The sequence below is a fragment of the Pristis pectinata genome, chromosome 1, assembly GCF_009764475.1.
Source record: "Pristis pectinata isolate sPriPec2 chromosome 1, sPriPec2.1.pri, whole genome shotgun sequence".
Classification (NCBI taxonomy): Eukaryota; Metazoa; Chordata; class Chondrichthyes; order Rhinopristiformes; family Pristidae; genus Pristis; species Pristis pectinata.
Genome location: NC_067405.1, coordinates 55,554,030 through 55,573,436, shown reverse-complemented (window position 1 = coordinate 55,573,436; position 19,407 = coordinate 55,554,030). Strand labels below are relative to the sequence as shown.

The 19,407-nt window shown below is 42.4% G+C and overlaps 1 long non-coding RNA gene across 1 annotated transcript in view; it reads left to right on the top strand.

Moving 5' to 3' along the window:
- The window catches only part of LOC127574053 (uncharacterized), a 33,185-nt gene extending 14,286 nt beyond the window's left edge, over positions 1–18,899 (top strand). The window contains exons 2-4 of the long non-coding RNA XR_007956858.1: positions 6,734–6,823; positions 8,383–8,553; positions 15,161–18,899. This is a non-coding gene — a long non-coding RNA (uncharacterized LOC127574053). The remainder of the gene's footprint in view (positions 1–6,733; positions 6,824–8,382; positions 8,554–15,160) is intronic.
- Positions 18,900–19,407: the final 508 nt, after the last annotated feature.

The window sequence follows — 19,407 nt, the reverse complement described above, 5'->3', positions numbered from 1 at the left end:
GCATGATACCAAAATAGTTAAAGGCATAATCAAACTTAAAGGAAAAACACATAATTGTACAAAGATGTATGACAGGTCAGAAGATTGGATGGAAAAGATGGAATCAGATTAAAAAAGAGCAAAGGATGATTAAAAGGTTAATAAGGAGAAATTAGAGTATGATACAAAGCTAGCTGAAATGTAAAAGCAGATGAGAAGAGTTTCTAAAGATATTTAAAAAAAAAGAGTTAACAAGGTTAGCATTGGTCCTATAGAAAGGGAGTCTGGGGAATTAATAATGAAAAGCAAGAAGATAGCGGATGAATTAAACAGGTATTTTGCATTAGTCCCCACCAGGGAGAATAACAAACAATATCCCACAAACAGCTGTAAATCAGGAATTGAATGGGGGGGAGGGGAACTAGGAATAATTACAATCACTAGGAAAGTAGCACTAAGCAGATTGTTGGAGCTTCATCCTCGGTTCTTAAAGAAATGGCTGGTGAGATAGTTGCATTGGTTTTAATTTTCTAAAATTCCTTAGATTTGGGGAAGGTTCCATTAAATTCATGAAACTAGTGAATATCAAAAAGGGAGGGAAAATTTACAGGCTGTTTTTTCTTAACATCTGTCATAGGGAAAATGTTAGAAGCTATTATTACAGATGTTATAGCAGGACATTTAGAAAAAAATCAAGGTAATCAGACAAAGCTAATATGATCTTGTGAAGGAAAAATCATATTTGACCAATTTATTGGAGTTCTCTGAGGAAGTAATATGTGTTGTGGATAAAGAGGATCCAGTCGATGTAATATACTTGAACTTCCAGATGGTATTTAATAGAATGCCGCGTCAAGGTTTTTATGGATGATAAAAGTTCATAGTGAAGGATGTAACGTATTGGCATGGATAGAAGATTAGCTGGCAAACAGGAAACAGAGTCAGCATAAATGGGTCTCTTTCTGTTTGGCAAAATTTGATGAGTCATCTGCCACAGGGATGGGTGCTGAGGCCTGAACTTTTTACAGTTTACATAAATGACTTGGATGAAGTTACCAAAGATATGATTACTATATTTACGGATCAAACAAAGGTAGGTAGGAAAGTAAGTTGAAAAGAGTGCACAAGAGAGCTATAAAGTAAGTTGTAAAGTGCATATAAGAAGACTATATAAAAAATATGGAATGTTTAGACGAATGGGGAGATATCTAGCAACGGAGCATAAGATAGGAAAATGTGAAATCGTCAATTTTGAAAAGGAAAATAATACATAAAGCATTTTATCTAAATGATAAGAGACTGCATAGCTCTGAGATGTACAATGATTTGAATTTGCAAAAGCCTAGTATAACAAGGTTTACGATTTTTGATAACTGGAATGGGCAGGTTATCTTAAAAGGAAAATTAGACAGGCGAGGCTTGTATCCATTGGAGTCTAGAAGAGTGAGAGGCAACGATTGAAATACATAAGATCCTGAGGGATCTTGACAAAGTGGCTGTGGAGTGGATGTTTCCTCTTGTGGGAGGGTCTAGAACTAGAGGCCTGTTACTGTTCAAAAAAGATTTGAGGCAAAATTAGGACACTAGGAACTCTCATCCTCTAAGGGTGGTGGCAACAGAGTCTGAATATTTTTAAGGTGGAGGTAGAAAGCATTAAGATGAAAGGATATGGGATTAGGTGGGAATCCAATGTAGAAATTACAATTAGTTCAGCCATGATTTGAATGAATGATGGAAGATCAAATCATGGCTGAACTAATTTTAACTTCTACACTGCATTCCCACCTAATCCCATATCCTGATTTGCAGATACGCATGTATGGGGAAAATCTAAGCCAGAGAAGTAAAACTGGGTAGAAATGAAGCAGTAAGATGAGATGAAACAAAAATGAAGTACTTGCAGAGTGTCAAGAAAATGAGATTAGCTATGAGACAGTGGCTGTTGTGAAATAGGACAGAGTAAGAAAGAAAGAGAAAATGAAATGAGGATTAATATTATTAACATAAAGGAATTTAAAACAAAATTAGAAAATGACGAGCATTAGGACACAAGATGATGTAGTTAAAATGGAGAGATTGTGGTGACTGCAATGGAGGTGTTTGTGACAGTTGGCAAGGACTGGCAGCTTAAAATTCCTGCCTGCTATATTTTCAGGAGGTATAGGGAGGGAAAGAACTGGAGCATTAAAATGCTGTGGATAATGTCTGCCTTCGGGAGTTACAGAAAGGCAAAGTCCATGTAGACAGAGTTCTGAGTTAGGAAAGGAAATGGCCCAGTTTTTGTGCATCCGTTCCACCACTGATGTCACTGGTGTTTTCTTGATGATTGGTACAGTGGAAGGGAGGACATTGCTGCCTGCTGATGGCAGGGAAGGAGGGGTAGAGGGATCAGGGCCCGGCTATATAGTCACAGGATGGGGCCAGTGACAGCAGCAGCAAACAATGATCGTTGAGTGGGAAGAAACATCGCTTCTGCTATGATGAATAGTCGGGGAGACAGGAGATTGGGGTTTTGTGGCCTGGGCCTCAGGGTATTACAGGCTCAGGGGGTGGGAGATTGGGTGGTCAGGACCTGAGTCTCGAGGGATTGTGGGGTCAGGTGAATGGGAGGGAGATTGGAGAAGGGGATATGGGGGGAAAACACACAGATCAGCTCAATGCAGCCATTGACGATTAAACCCCAAAAAAATGCAAGCTAAATGAGGGACTTACCTGATCAGAGTCTGAATCTCTTCGGAGACAATGTGGCCCAAGTCCCCTGGCTGTGTTCCAAAAGGAGTACTAGATGGGAAAAATATCATCCCAAGAGATGAGCAAGAATCATGCATTCTCTCTTGTTCCTTTTCCACTTCATCATCAAGTTCCCACCATCAGGCAGGCTAGTGTAGCAGTTAGCTTGACGCTATTACAGCGCCAGCGACCCAGGTTCAATTCTAGCTGCTGTCTGTAAGGAGTTTGTATGTTCTCCCCGTGTCTGCGTCAATTTCCTCCGGGTGCGCTCTGGCTTCCTCCCGCATTCCAAAGACATACGGGTTAGGAAGTTGTGGGCATGCTATGTCGGCGCCAGAAGCGCGGCGACACCTGCAGGCTGCCTCCAGAACACTCTATGCAAAAAAGATGCATTTCACTGTATGCTTTGATGTACATGTGACTAATAAAGATATCTTATCAGTTATTGTAGAGAACATTGTCTCATGGAGGACATCAAGCAAAGAGGAGTCAGCTAAGAGCAGGTGATGTGATTTAGTAGATAAACCCTGCACTGCGGATTTTAGAACACAATCCTGGCAATGACAGTGATGACAGAGGGTCGAAGCAGAAATTTTAGCCAGCAAGGCAGCCAGGTGAGCGGCGAGCCCACCTGAGTGCAGCAGTGGGAGTTGGCTTTCCAACTTGAGAGATATTCCTAGACCTCCCCTTCCCCACAACCACCCCCCCTCCAACACCACCACCATGCTTCTTCTCTTCTTCCCTTTCCTAGCCTTTTTTTCTCTCTCTTCTTACCTTTGACCCATCCCCCAGTGGGTCTGCTCTCCCCTCTTCCCCCGCACCTGCCTATCACTATCTCTTACCTGCATCTACCTATCATCACCTTGTGCCCACCATGCCTCCCCTATTTTGTCCACCTATCGCTGCTCTGCTTTTACCTATTGGGCTCCCCCTTTTCCTATCTTCAGTCCTGAAGAAGGGTTCTGACCCGAAACGTTGACTGCCTGCTTTTCTCTACGATACTGCCTGGCCTGCTGAGTTCCTCCAGCATCATTGTGTTTCTCATTGAGAGATATTCCTTCAGGTTTCATGACGTCACCTCAGCCCCACGTCTTGCCTTTGATGGACCAACATTTCAACCTTGGTAGAGCCCTGACTTCCCACACTGATACTTTTACCTGGTCCTGAAATTCTTTGGGCCATGGGTCCTCATCACAGCTCTCACCTACATAACAATTTTAAGCAATTAAAAGATTCTATTGCTTGAGCTCATGCACTATGAGTGGTGAGGGTGACTGGTGCCAGTGGAGATGAAGCCCAGAAGGCAATAAGAATCGGTTCAAAGGAAAGTCGAGGCCATAGTTTTAGTTTCAAGAAAACCCATGAATTTACAATCATTAAAAAAATGGTAATGGAGCAAAGCCAGGTAATTGGAATCGAGTTGCACATCATCCATGATCTGAATCAATAGCAGAGCAGGCTTGAGGGGCAAAAAGGGCTTTTCCTGTTCCCAATGATCCTAAAAATATTATGTGAAGTCTGGTAGGTTCATTTTGAAAATGATAATTATTTTGGGATTAATTGAATGATTAAAGAGTGAGGGATTTATATGCTGAATTTACTGCAAATAATTGGTTTGCTACCACTGCATCATTTTATTTCTCTTGTGTCAGGAAGCAGTAGGTCAGAAAACATCAATTTTCAGCTGCTGATGTTGTTTACTTTTTATATTCCCTCCCTGTTCCTCTCACTTCCTGAGGGCTCAGCTGTCTGCCGGGTTAACCAGCTGAACACTGTGAAAATACAGTCTTGGGTCCTATCTTCACTAATCCACGGAGTAATCTTGATTGGTCACTGCTATTAGCAACCCAAAGCTGACAGCAAGAATATTGGTTTTCCAGTGTTATCTGCCACTCATTACCACCATGTTATATGTGAACATAGGAATCATTAGAAAACATTTTTTTTTATTGACAGGTACATGAATAGGAAAGGCTAAACACAGGCAAATGGGACTAGCTCAGTTAGGCAACTTGGTTGGCATGGACGAGTTGGGCCAGAGGGCCTGCTTTCCATGCTGTATAGCTCTATGACTTTATTGTTTTTTTATAACACCCAAAATAATATGAACACAACAGTAATTTGCTTAAATAATACATTCTGATTCTACTTTATAACATTCAAGGTTGGAAATGCACATGAGTATAAAGCTTTCACAAACAAAAAAACCCAAACGCAGAACGATGCAAGGTATTTGATTATCAAGGGGTTAATAAAAACTTTAACTGCATGCAAATGAACACCTGAAGGGAGCATCACATTGTACGGTCTCTCTAACCAAGCTCATCCATTCTTGTTGAATATATGACTGATAAAAAGGAAGCAATGTTTACTGGACGGAAGGTAATGGGTCACAACCAATGTGTGGACTGCCACAGGTGTTTCCAGCATAACAGCCTTAGGTCAATAACAATAATATCGTTAACATGTATAGCATGCATAATTTTAAGGAGCCCTTCACTCTACAAAGTAATGCATCTTGATAAGCATTTCCTGTTATGTAGCTTTTCATTTCTTACAAGAACTCCACCAAATTTTCTTGATTAAAACAGAAAATGCTGGAAATATTCAGCAGGCTAGGCAGCATCAGTGGAGATAGTGATGAAGTTAACATTTTAGGTTGACAATCTCTCATTAGAACTGAGGAAAGTCAGACATATGTTGTAAATTGCAGAGAGGGGAGGGGAGCGGATGGGGAGAGGGAACAAGCACTGTTTAAGATAGGGTGGAGACCGAGAGAATGACACAAATGATGGTGTGCCCACTGAGAAAAGATTGGTGAAGGCTTTTTAATCACAGTTGATCTGCCTGCAGAAAATATAAATAGAAGAAAGTGAAGGAAAACACTGGGAGAGAAGGAAAGAGTGTTGCTGGAACTAAAAGAAGTAAACCACTGCAGATACGGGACACCTGAAACAGAAGCAGAAGATGCTGTAAGCACTCAGCCGATCAGACGGCATCTGTGGAGAGAGAAACAAAGTTAATGTTTCAGGTTGATGATCTTTCATCAGAAGTGGAGAGTTCAGAAAGGCTAGTTATCTGAAATTTTTGAATTCAGTGCTGAGTCCCCAGGGTTGTTGTGTAGCATGGTTCCTGTAGAATAAAAGGTCATGTAGCAGATGGAGTGAGATAATTTCATCAGCTGTAAGTAAAGCAAGATAGGTTTTTGAATGTCACTGAAATTAGATTATTACCTTCTAACACACTGTTATTTGTTACTTAAAAATGGATATTTTGATGTCATTCTTATTTGTTTTATTTATTCCTGGGATTGGGGCATCACTGGCAAGCCCTGCATTTAATATTCATCCCTAATTAACTAAAGGTAATGGTGAGCTGTCCTCTTGAACCGCTGCAGTTCTTATTTTGAAGCACTTATGTTATGTACTTAACAATGTAAGGGGTTCCAGGATATGGGCCCAGCAACAAAGGTTGTTGTGTAACTTGGAGAGGAACTTGCCAATGTTCATATGAACTTAGGAAGCAAGTGCAAGTGCAGGAGCAGGCTCGAGCCCCCCTTATCGCAAAAATAAATTTTAAAGAGTCTTAGTCTTTTCCTGGCATTTGTGTGGCACTAATGTTATTTGCCACTTATCAGCCCATGCCTGAATGTTGATAGCATCTTGCTGCATGCAGGGAAAGATTGATTCATTAACTGAGGAGTTGTAAAGAGTACTGAACACTGTGCAATTATCAGCAAATATCCCGACTCCTGAAGAAAGGGAGGTCATTGATGGTTAGACCTAGACACTATTCTTTTGTATTCCTGCAGCAATTGATGATTGACCTCCAACAACCCTCACCAACTTCTTTTGAGTTAGGTAAGACTCCAGCAAGTGGAGGGTGTTCTGATTGATTCTTATTGACTTCAATTTTAATAGCCTCCTGGTGGATTTCTTCCTTCCCCAAAGGACATTAGTGAAGCAGCTGGTCTTTATGACGATGCCATAGATTCATGTACACTAATCATGGTGTTTCTTTCCAGATCTACTTCATCCCGATTTCACTCAGTTACTTGAATTTAAATTTTCTAGATGTCATGGTGGGATTTGAATTCATATCTTTGGATCAATAGGTGAGGCCTCCAGATACTGGTACAATAAATTAACCACTGTGCTCTTGTACTGCAGCTTGTTTCAGAGATGTGATAAGGATATAAGATATAGTTCCATCTTTCATTATTTTGTTAAAAACATTAGCATTACAAAATCTCTGTATTTTCTATCACTTGTCTAACTCTGATTTAGAATTACACCTTATATACCCAGTCATAACTGAGCATAAAATTGTAAATGTAAGAATGGAAGAAAATATAATGAAAAACTTTTAATTGAAAATCAGCATTCTTCCCAATGACAATTTGGATAAGTTCTTCACAGATCTCCTAGAGATTGAATTTGAATTATTCCTTTTCTCCACATCCTTTTTATACAGGATGTTCTGTCTAATGGGTGCTGTATGCTGTTACTGGGTAACATAACAATGTACCTTGTTATTGTTGGTGTCAGAAGTGCACACATCAACATCCACCAATCAATGATGATTTTTGAAAAAAGCTAAGTACTAATTAGGGGAGCTGATTGGATGGCTGGAAGCCACTGTTGATTGGAGTCCAGTAGGTATAGTTTAAAAGAATAGAGTTGGCCTTTCAGGGTGATGTCAGGAAGCACTTCTTTTTGGAGTAGTGTAAAAATATGGAGGAGATGGAACTCTCTTCTGCAAATAGTCACCACAAAAAAAAGGAAGTTGGCAAAAAAGGTTTTTAAATTATCCAAGAGGATGATTTACACTCTGATTCATGTGTAAAAACTTTACTACAGGGTTCCCAACAACAGAGATCATTGCTGCCACATGATTGTCAGTAGGAGGTAGAGCCTTAATGAACCTCCGTCCATGAAGCAGCAGAAAAAGTCACCATGAAGGTCAAGGGGAGGTGGAGTGTGGGGGGGGTGGTGGGGGAGGATGTGGGGAGTGCAGATACATTCAGTCTATCTGGCTATCCCTGCAACCCACATGATGTTGTGGTTAGCATAACACTATTACAGCTCCAGCGACCCAGGTTCAATTCCAGCCACCGTCTGTAAGGAGTTTGTACATTCTCCCCGTGTCTGCATGGGTTTCTTCTGGGTACTCCAGTTTCCTCCCACATTCCAAAAGACGTACGGGTTAGGATGTTGTGGGCATGCTATGTCGGTGCCGGAAGCGTGGCGACACTTGAGGGCTGTCCCCAGAACACTCTAAGCAAAAGATGCATTTCACTGTGTGTTTTGATGTACATGTGACTAATGAAGATATCTTAAAGAGACCGAATCCTACACTGTGTCTGGCCCCACACCACCGTGGGGCACGAGGTCGTCACGCTGACACAGACCACAGCATGTATCTGCGTGGTGAATTAGGTAAAAGGGCTGCTGTAAGTTATGGGGCACCCAGCAACACTTCTGGAACTATGCTGATAAATAAAAACAAAGCTGACAGCTGCAGGGAGCAATAAATTGATGAAACTCTTTACATTAGGGACCCTTTAATTCATGTTTCCTTGCTGATCTGCTGTGGGGTTTGGTCTTGTTTTCTTGTATGTTATAAATGCAGATCCTAAGTCAGAACTATAACAGCCAATTTCCGTCTTTACAGGTAAAATTTGGTGCTGCACACCATATGACATCGTTAACTGCGTGACTGAGGACAGACAAACGTCAACTGCACAAAGGAGAATAGCACCCAGAAGTGTTTGTGCTAATTATCCCGATGTCACTAGTCAACCCTGAAATGAGAAAAATGGGTCCAATTTCTAGGATCCAATAGGTGATTGCCAGTTTTCAGTCTGAGATTTATAGATGTTTTTAACCAAAGGTAGTAAGGAGGAGGGAACTGGAATGAGGCAGAGAGATTTTGGGGTGGGGAAAACACAGGGATATGGAATTAGGTCATAGATCAGCCACAGTCTCACTGGACTGTGGAACAGGCTTAAGGAACCAGGTAGTCTATTACTGTTCTAATATTCAGTATATATCGAGAAGTTGGTAAAAGGACGGTGAGCTGCCTTAGCCATTCTCCAGCTATGTCCTAAAGGAATTTTCACACATTCTATTGTTTGTGAGACTCCAGATGACCTGGACCTTGCCTCTGGGGAACTAACCAATATACTGATGGAGGGTGGCAGGGTTGCTAAAATAGGAAGGGGCAAGGCCATGAAGGGATTTAAAAGCAAGCCTAAGAATTTTTAAATAGAAGCAATAGTTAACTGGAAGCCAGTGTAAATAATGGGGGTAGTGGAGGAATGGTTAGGATGGCAGAGTTAGGATGATATCAATTTACAAAGAAGGAAATTAGAGATCCAATAAAGAATGCATTGGGACAGTTAAAATGTAGAGGTAACAAAGGTTGGTTAAGTATTTTAGACTTAAAAATAGAATGCCTATTGACATCACTGTTGACAGATCGCACTGAATTATGCAGTCATCTCCACAGCTTGTGTCTAGGGCTGTCACTATGTGCAGCCTTAGTAAAAATCTCTGGATGGACTTCAGCATAGTACAAATCTGGTAGAAAAACTCATTAATCACTGAACAGGCTCCCCGAGGTGATACAGAATAGATTTATTAGACCAAGCAAACCAGAAGGATTTCAGTTGCAAGGTCAGACTGAAGATGCCGAGGTTTATTCCTTGAAGGGGAAGATTTGATAGGTGTGATGGAGTTAGTAGGGGTGAGTAAGTGGAATCTGTTCCAATAGAGATGAGTCAAGGACTGGGGAACACAGGTTTACAAAAACTCTAGGGGTTAAAGATAAATCTAAGGGTGGATGTGAAGAATTTAGTTTTTATTTAGAAAGTAGTTATGATCTGACACTCACTGCCTAAAAAGATGATGAAAACAGCATCAATCAATACCTTCAGAAGGGAATTAAATAGACATAGAACATAGAACAATGCAGCACAGGAACAGGCCCCTCAGCCCACCATGATGCCAATTTAAACTGCACATCTGCCTGCACATGGTCTATATCCCTCCATTCCCTGCCTATTCATGTCTCTGTCTAAATGCCTCTTAAATGTTACTATCATATCTACTTCCACCACCTTCCCTGGCAGCTTGTTCCAGGCACCTACTGCTCTCTGAGTAAAAAAAATTACCACATAAATCTACTTTAAACTTTTCCCCCTCTCAACTTAAAGCTTTGCCCTCTAGTATTTGACATTTCTATCCTGTGAAAAAGACTCTGATTATCTATACAGTCTATGCCTCCTAATTTTATAAACTTCTATCAGGATTGTCCTTAGCCTAAAACATTCCAGAGAAAACAATCTAACTTTGTCCAACCTTTCCTTACATATAAAGTCCTCTAATCCAGGCAACATCATGGTAAACCTCTTCTACACCCTCTCCAAAGCCTCCACATCCTTCCTGTAATGCGGTGACCAGAACTACATACAATACTCCAAATGTGGCCTAACCATTTATACAGCTGCAGTATGACTTCCCAACTGTTATACTCAACACCCCAACCAATGAAGGCAAGTATGCTGTGCCTTCTTTACCACCCTAACTACTTGTGTTGACACTCTCAGACAGCTATGAACTTGCACCCCCAAATCCCTCTGTACATCAATGCTCCTTGGGGTCCTGCCATTTCCTGTTTGCTTTCCTCTTGCATTTGGCCTCCCAAAGTGCAACACCTCACACTTGTCTGGATTAAACTCCATCTCCCATTTCTCTGCCCACATCTCCAACTGTTCTACATCCCGCTGAATCCTTTGACAACCTTCCTCACTGTCCACAACTCCACCAACTTTTTGTGTCACCTGCAAACTTACTAATCAGCCCACCCACATTAATTGGGAGAGAATTTGCAGGGCTGTGAGGAAAGCAATAGGGAATGAGACTGATGGGGTAGTTCCACTAGGTGCTGGCATAGACTCGATGGGCTGAATAGCCTCCTGTTGCGCTCTATTAACTCTATGGTTCTATGAATTATATGGGCAGGTACGGTAGTGTAGCAGTTAGCGTAATGCTTTACAGCGCCAGCGACCTGGGTTCAATTCCGGCCACTGTCTGTAAGGAGTTTGTATGTTCTCCTCGTATCTGCGTGAGTTTCCTCCGGGCGGTCCGGTTTCCTCCCACATTCCAAAGACGTACGGGTTAGGAAGTTGTGGGCATGCCATGTTGGCGCCGGAAGCACAGAGACACTTGCGGGCTGCCCCCAGAACACTCTATGCAAAATATACATTTCACTGTGTGTTTCCATGTACATGGGACTAATAAAGATATCTTGTCTTAAAACCAAATCAACACAATAAGTAGGAAACTGGCTCATTTCCCTCCCTCCTTCAACAGTTTGGAGCCTGCAGCCCATTGGCTGCACTGAGGTAAGTCATGAGTTCAAAGTTCATTGCTCATGTGCAAGCCCATAAGGGAGCCCACAGATTCCAGCAGCTACTCCACCAAAATCATGTTCACTCTGTGCATAAATTAAAAATCCCCCCCTCAAAAGGGCCCTTCCTCCCTCTTCCCCCACTCCTGTCCTCTCACACACATGCACACACTTCTTCATTAAAAGACCTGTGGAAATAGAAAACACCAGGCAGCTAGAAATAACAAAATTATGAATTATACCAGCAAATGTTTACTCAACAGGATAAAAGGTGTCTGGAGGATAATCAAAGCCTTTCCATCTTTGGAGACAACCCCTCCATGAAAGGGTATAATTAAACGTACAGTTCCACCTGCAATAACATTCTTGTTTTTGATGTGCATGGTTTTAAAAATGATGGCGTACTGCACAGAAATGCACACACACACCATTTGGAAATATAAATACAGGCAAGACAGTTCTTAGTTCAATGGATATCCCAGTATCTGTGGAAATCTCAAGATTTGCACAAAGCTATTAAGGATGTCAGCATTACCCTTAAAGAATGTTACTCAATATGGCCTTTGCATTGCTGATATTCCCAGGGGAATAGGGGTTTAGGAAATTAAAAAGAAAGGTTGAGAAAGAGAACAAGAAATTGGGAAACAGTAGAGTGAAACAACTGAATAACAGGAAAAGGAATATGTAGTGTCATGGCTCGGAAAAGGCCAGTGATACCCAGCTGTGGTACAGCCAATGAGTGGAATTCGTCCCCTAATAGCCCATTCAAAGTTCATTGCTTGTGTGCTAGCCCATAAGGGAGATCAGAAGTAACCTTGATCACATCCTTCCTTGATGTCCAATGACATACATTTCCAGCAGGTGTCAATACAGAGTGGAAGCCTGACCCAGTCTCCTCTCTCTGACTGAAGCTGGTGCCAGTTCCTCTGCCAGAGATAATACATAAGTCATGTCAGGAAACAGACGTGGCTTTCAGCAACTCACTTGGCCAGGAGGAAGAGAAGCAAGAGTTCTTTCAGCTGATAATATTAGAAAATGTTTTGTTCTGTGTCAAAAATAGAATTCTCAAGAATAAATAATTTGGTGTAAATTTCTAAATTTCACAAAAATTGATCTTATTAAAACATAGATTCTGAGGGGGATTGAGAGGCTGCATACTGAGAAGATGTTTGCCTTTGTGAGGGTACCTACAAACAGGGGGCATAGTTTTCAGAGTAAGGGATCGCCCAATTCAGACAGAGGGGAGGAGGAATTTCTTCTCCCACAGCATAACAAATCTCTGAAATCTACCCCAAAGAGCTGAGGAGGCAGATTCATTGTAAATATTCAAGGTAGAGACTGTCAGATGTTTAAACTACCAGAGTGTGAAGGGGTACAGAGAGAGAGCAGGAAAGTAGTGTTGAGGTCAAGAGTGTATCAGCCATGATCTTGGAGCAGGCTCCAGTGGCCAGCTGGCCTATTCCTGCTCTTGTTTCTTCTGTTCTTATGTAACAGGTAGCTCACTTACACATTGGGTCATTTCACTGTGCCTTTAAATATATGTAAGTATACTAGTTTAAATTTTAGTGTGTCAGGAAAAACACAAAGAAATGTTTGGAATCAGACAGCTATTATGTGCGCTTCCTTGAATCGAACTTGTACGCTCAATTGCTCATACATGCTCTGATCCCCACATTGAGAAGACCAAATACAGAATAGGTGACTGGTTTGCCCAGTATTTTGATCTGACTTTACCTCCGTGTTTCCTTGCTAATTTCTGGGCCATTTCCTTTCTGCCTTTGACTTCATAGACTGCTTGTGACTTAACACAAACTTCCTTCCCGTTTATTTCTGCCTTTGATCTCTGACCGTTAAGACAAAATCCAGCATGAGGTTCAGAGTTTTTGCATTTCCTCTCTCTCTTGGTCTGAAGAATGACATCAGTAGCTTTAACTATGCACCCAATTTGAAAATGTTTTATTGCTATTGCCACATGTATTCCCCAGGTTTATTACTTACAAAGTTTCATAGGTCCTTAAACATCCTACTTTGTTAGCAGTTTCAAAGATCTTTGAAATTTGTTACTGGGAGAGGCTTGAAGGCCTGGGATAGGCCACAATCAGGACTAATCGGAGTTGGGAGGTTATGGGCACCAGGGTAGTGGAGAGAACCAGGAAAATGAGAAAGTCTATCACGAAAACCAGCGCCCCCCCCCCACCCCACCCCCATGGACTCTGTCAACACTTCCTGTTGCCTTGGGAAAGCAGCCAACATAATGAGTCCTCCCACCCCAGTCATTCTCTCTTCTCCCCCCTCCCATCAGGCAGAAGATACAAAAGCTTGAGAACACGTACCACCAGGGTCAAGGACAGCTTCTATCCCACTGTTATATGACCCTTAAACAAACCTCTTATATGATAAAGATGAACTCTTGATTTCCCAATCTACCTAGTCATGGCCCTTGCAATTTATTTGTACACCTGCACTGCACTTTCTCTGTAACTGCAACACTATATTCTGCATTCTGTTTTTTTCCCCTTTTGTACTACTTCAATGATTTATGTTTGGAATGATCTATCTGGATGGCATGCAAACAAAAGCACTTCACTGTATCTCAGTACATGTGATAATAATAATAAACCAATTACCAAGAATGAACACGACTAAGAGAGAAGAAAGTGAGTAAAGTGAAGGGTGGGTAATTACTAGGGCAAAGGTCCTTCTGTGGACTTGCTTCTTTGTCCCACTTCACACCGTAGTGTCCCTGGAGACACTGCCATCAGCAGTCCCGCGCTAACCTTTCTCATTGCTGAAGGAATGCCGCAGCAGTTCTTCTCAGGGCTGGAGAGTAAGGGGAGGTGAAGAGGGTGGAGAGCCGAGGGTAGAGGGGAAAAAAAAGGAGGAAGGAAGCACAAGCCCGGCATCGAAGCCAAAATTACACTCACTTGGTTCTGATGGGCAGGCCATGTTATTCACATGCCAGGCACCAACCTCCTGAAACAGACATTCCGTTACAAGCTCAGTCACAGCAAGAGGTTACCAGGTGAACAGAGGAGATGATTCCAGCATGTTCTCAAAGCCTCCTTGTATGACATCCTCACAGGTTTGTGAGAATCGCTGGCCCATTGATGCTCAAAATGGAGAAGCACCTTTCAGGATGGCACTGAGAACCCCGAGTCCATTTGTCGAGGGCACAAAGAAGCCCAGCCGTAAATGGTGGAAGGAGTGCACCACCTCCCAAATGTTACCCACCCACTGTGATGTGGAGGGTGTTTGTGTGCATCCATGACTGTCGGCAGAGTTGGTGGGCTTCGTCCTAGCCTCATCAACCTTCTCAGAACCAACAGAATTAGAATGGGACTGAGTGCTCCTTGATTCCAGGGGAACACTGAAGAGAGGGAAATCATTTCTCACTGCATTTTATATATCTTTTTTGGATGTGTGAATGCTTCATCCCTAATTGCCCTTGAGGAGGTGCTGATGAGTCATCTTCTTGAACCATTGCATTCCTTCTGGTGAATGTACTCCCACAGCACTGTGGGTTGAGGGCTCCAGGATTAAATCCAGGGGTGATGCAGAATCAGTCTGAGACGATTGTCATTCAGCAGTCACAACCAGTACAACCCTATTTCAAGGCCAGGATGGTATGCCACTTGGAGAGGAACCTGCAGGTGGTGGTGTTCTCATTCACCTGTTGCCCTTGTGCTCTTGGAGGTAGGGGAGCTGGCTTTTGGGACATCAAGCCGCTTGAGAATTGTTGGCGGATCAAAGGAAGCAGCAAGTGTGCTATCACTCTGCAGTATTGTACTTTGTAGACAATGGGAAGACTTCAGAATCAGAAGCCGAATCATTTGCCACAGGATAACCAATCTTTGACCTGTTCTTATAGCTACAGAACTTATGAGGCTGGTCTATTTGAGCTACAAGTCGATGGCAACCTCCAGGATGTTGACAATGGAGGATTCAATGCTAATAATGCAATTGAGTATCACAGTAAGATAGTTAGGCTCTCTTGTAGGTGGTCATTTTTGTGATGTCAATCTCACTTGTCACTTTTCAGCCCAACGTGAACTTACTGCATGCAGGCATGAGCCACTTCATTTGCTGAGGAGTAGCAGGTGGAACTGAACATTGTGCAATCAAGAACAAACATTATTATAGGAGGAAGGTCATTGACAATGCAGCTGGAGATGATTGGATCCAGGACATTCTTCAGAGGACCTCCTACAGTGACAGCCTGCAGCTGGGATGATTGACCTCCAACAACTGCAGCTATGTTTGTTTGTTTGAGGTATGACTCCGCCATTGGACTGATTTCCCTTTGATCACGATTGACTTCAGTTTTACCAGGGCACTGTAATGCCACACTCAGTCAAATGCTGGCTCAATGTCAGAGACAGTCAGCCCTACCTCACCTCCAGTACTTGGCTCTTTGGTCCATATTTGGTCCCAGGCAGTGATGAGATCTGGAGCTGAGAAGTCCTGGGAAAACTCAAACTGAGTATTGGTGAATCTGATTTTTGTATATTTCTCTTTTTCCTGTTTTCAGGTCTGGTCCATTCCGGAAGGGGAAACATTTCTGTCCTCTTCTCAGATGGTAACTGGTCTAATGAGTGTTTCCAGCCTTGTCTGTTTTTGTTCCATGTTTCCAACAGTTGTAGTATGTAAAGACACTAATTATGTTCACATCTGGTGTATACAGCAAAACAGAGCCTGACTAAACCCACTCACCACACCCAACACGTTCCAGATGGAGCTGAATGTACAGCAAAAACCTTATCCAGACATGAATACTCCATGGGCTCAGTATGAAAAGGAGACACAAAGACTACAGATGCTGGAATCTAGAGCAACAAACTATCTACTGGAGGAACTCAGCAGGTTGAGCAGAATCTGTGTTGGGGAGGGGGTTGTTGAGGGGGAAGGAATTGTCAACATTTTGGGTCGAAACCCTGCATCAGGGTCCTGCTCGACCTGCTGAGTTCCTGCAGCAGATTGCTAGCTCAGTGTGAGGGTGCATTACAATATCCAGTCACATAGGTGACTGAAGTTCATGAGAGTTGAATTTGGCATGAGAGAAGTCTGCTTCAGTGTGTGTCTGTGTATCTGTGTCTCTATATGTGTGTGTGTGAGAGAGAGGAAAAAAAGAGATGGTGTATGGTGGTGTGTGTGGTGGGGAGGGGAATGGGTGTTGGGGACTGTGCACCTCTTTCAGTTTTTGGCAGACTGTTGTGGTGTGGAGGGTGTTTGTGTGAAGTGTGTAGTGGTTGTGTGTGTGTTTGTGTATGGGGTTTGTGTGTATATTTGGGGGGTTTTGTGTGTGGATGTATGTATAGGGGTTTGTAGTGAGTTCTACGAGTATGTGTAGAGTGAATTAGAGTGGTTTAGAAAGAATGGATCAGACAGGGCTCTGGAGAGTTACAAGGTAGCCAGGAGGGAGCTTAAGAATGGACTTAGGAGAGCTAGAAGGGGGCATGAAAAGGCCTTGGCAAGTAGGATTAAGGAAAACCCCAAGGCATTCTACACGTATGTGAAGAATAGGAGGATGACTAGAGTGAGGGTAGAACAGATCAGGGATAAAAGAGGAAACATGTGCTTGGTCAGAAGAGGTAGGGGAGGTCCTTAATGAATACTTTGCTTCAGTATTCACCAGTGAGAGAGACCTTGAAGTTTGTGAGGATGCTAGGGCATGTCAATGTAAGGAAAGAGGATGTGCTGGAACTTTTGAAAAACATTAGGATGGATAAATCACTGGGGCCGGATGGGATATATCCAAGGTTATTATGAGAAGTGAGGGAAGGAATTGTTGCGCCTTTGCCAATGATGTTTGCGTCCTCACTGGCCACAGGAGTCGTGCCAGATGATTGGAGGGTGGCAATTGTTGTTCCTTTGTTTAAGAAAGGGAGTAGGGAAAACCCTGGGAATTACAGGCCAGTGAGTCTTACTTCAGTGGTCGGCAAATTACTGGAGAAGGTTCTTAGAGACAGGATTTATGGGCACTTGGAGAAGCATAGTCTGATTAGAGACAGTCAGCATGGCTTTGTGCCTCACGAGCCTGATTGAATTCTTTGAGGATGTGACAAAACACATTGATGAAGGTAGAACAGTGGATGTGGTGTACATGGATTGTAGTAAGGCATTTAATAAGGTTCCTCATGGAAGGCTCATTCAGAAGGTCAGGAGATATGGGATCCAGTGAAACTTGGCTGTGTGGATTCAGAATTAGCTCGCCCATAGAAGACAGAGGGTGGTGGTTGATGGAACATATTCTGCCTGGAGGTTGGTGGTCAGTGGTGTTCCGCAGGGATCTGTTCTGGGACCCCTGGTCTTTGTGATTTTTATCAATGACTTGGATGAGGATGTGGAAGGGTGGATTAATAAGTTTGCTGATGATACAAAGGTTGGTGGTGTTGTAGATAGTGTAGAAGGTTGCTGCAGATTACAACAGGATATTGATAGAATGCAGACTTGGGCTGAGAAGTGGCAGATGGAGTTCAACCCGGAAAGCTGTGAAGTGATACACTTCGGGAGATCGAATTTGAAGGCAGAATACAAGGTTAATGGCAGGACTCTTAGCAGCATGGAGGAACAGAGAGATCTTGGGGTCCACATCCATAGATCCCTCAAGGTTGCGTGCAGGTTGATAGGGTTGTGAAGAAGGTGTATGGTGTGTTGGCCTTCATTAGTCGGGTATTGAGTTCAAGAGCCACGAGGTAATGTTGTAGTTCTATAGAACTCTGGTTAGACCACACTTGGAATATTGTGTTCAGTTCTAGTTGCCTCATTATAAGAAGGATGTGAAAGCTTTAGAGAGGGTGCAGAAGAGATTTACCAGGATGCTGTCTGGATTGGAGAGCATGTCTTATGAGGATAGGTTGAGTGAGTTAAGGCTTTTCTCTTTGGAGAGAAGGAGGCTGAGAGGTGACTTGATAAAGGTTTACAAGATGATAAGAAGCATAGATCTAGTGGACAGTCGGGGACCTTTTCCCAGGGTGAAAATGGCTAACACGAGGGAGCATAATTTTAAGGTGATTGGAGGAAGGTATAAGGGGGATGTCAGAGGTAGGTTCTTTACACAAAGAGTGGTGGGTGCATGGAACACACTGCCAGCTGAGGTTGTGGGGGCAGATACATTAGGGACATTTAAGAGACTCTTAGAAAGCCATATGAATGATAGAGAAATGGAGGGGTATGTGGGAGGGAAGCGTTAGATAGATCTTAGAGCAGGATAAAATGTCAGCACAACATCGTGGGCCGAAGAGCCTGTACTGTGCTGTAATGTTCTATGTTCTATGAATTGGGTATAAGTGAGTGCCAAAGTGTGTGTGTAAGGAAGTGGTAGAGTGGTATGTGTGTTTGGGGTGGTAGAGTGGTATGTGTATTTGTGTATGGAGGGCTGTTAGTGTGTGTTTATGGGTTGTGTTTTGTTGTGGGGGTGGCAGCCAGTGACAAGTGATCTAGTAATTAAGCTATAAGACAATAATTTGTTAACAAAGTCAAAATAATTAATGACAACAGTTTATATCTAGTGAAATGCTTGAAATAATTTGTAGAATTGCCGATCTTTTTACTATTTAAAACATTGTCAGTTTGAAATGCAGTAGCTAGTCCCCGTGAAATTGTCTGCATTTTGCTTTGAAACATTAATGACTGAATTCTGGTTTCCCACTAGAAGCTGATAATTTTCACCACTCCCTGTTAATTGACTCTGTAAAACAAATTCTAGCCTGTCCTGCCATTTTATTGCATAGTGTTATCTGCATGTTAGGAAATAGATACTTAATTAATAGGTTTTAAGATGTAACTTCATAAGCAAGCAATTTCATTGTAATTTATAATACAATAATACAATGTAATTTCATTGTTCTTATGTTTTTTTAATTTCAAGAATAAAACTTATTTATAAAAAATATATACAAGAAATACAAAAACAGTTCATAGTGTTGTCCAGTCTATACATTCATCATGTTGAAGACACAAGAGACTGCAAATACTGGAATCTAGAACAAAAAAAATACCGCTGGAGGAATTCAGTGGGTTAAGCAGCATCTGTGGAGGCAAAAGACAGTTGACGTTTCTGATTGAGACCCTGCAACAAGACTGAGAGTGGGAAGGAAAGATAGCCGATATAAAGAGGTGAAGAGGGAAAGGGGAGGCAGGAGCTGGTAAATGATAGGTGGAACCAGATGTAATGGGGGATGGTGGGCAGGTGGAGCCAGGTGGGGAGGGGAGGTTAAGAAAGGTCGGTTGGTGATAGGTGGAAACAGGTAAAGAAAAAAAACAAAAAAATATGGGCAGATGGGGGAG